This window comes from Apaloderma vittatum, unplaced genomic scaffold (assembly GCF_000703405.1).
Source record: "Apaloderma vittatum isolate BGI_N311 unplaced genomic scaffold, ASM70340v1 scaffold26305, whole genome shotgun sequence".
Taxonomy (NCBI): Eukaryota; Metazoa; Chordata; class Aves; order Trogoniformes; family Trogonidae; genus Apaloderma; species Apaloderma vittatum.
In genome coordinates this window covers 3640-4210 of record NW_009716893.1, presented here as the reverse complement: position 1 = coordinate 4210, position 571 = coordinate 3640, and positions in this window count along the sequence as shown.

The window sequence follows — 571 nt, the reverse complement described above, 5'->3', positions numbered from 1 at the left end:
GCCGGGTTTGGAAGGGATGTGTCGAGTTGTTGCAGTCGGTGCAACCGGGCAGCTCTTTGCTTCACTTGGAGCCGTGTCTCCGAGCTCAGCTTTGGGCTGGGTGAAGGCGCAGCCTGCAGCAGAGCGTGTCGCCGGGGCGTGCTGAGGGAAGGGAAAGGTCCTCTGGCGTGGAGGCTCTGCCACAGGAGCGTGTTTTGCCTTTCAAAGCGCTGACAAGTTTCCTTCGTGGGCTGCCTCTGTAACACCTGCGTGGTCTCCTTGTCCTCTCAGCAGGGCAGCTCCAGAGACGCTGGGCTTGAGAAAACTGGGACACGTGGCCTGAAGTGGGGACTTCTGGGGACCAAAAGGCCGCTGGAGGGAGTTTGTGGCACATCAGTGGCTGGAAATAGCAAAGAATAAGAGATGTTGGAAATGAGGAGCTTGTGCTTTCTGAGAACAGAGAATTTGATAGGGACTAGAAGGAAGTGCTCTGTGCCACAGCGCTGGAAAGCGGCCGTGCTTTGCAATTGCAATTAACTGTTAATTGGTAAAACTGGTGAAACTGTTACTGCCAAAGCATTTGCTCTGAAAG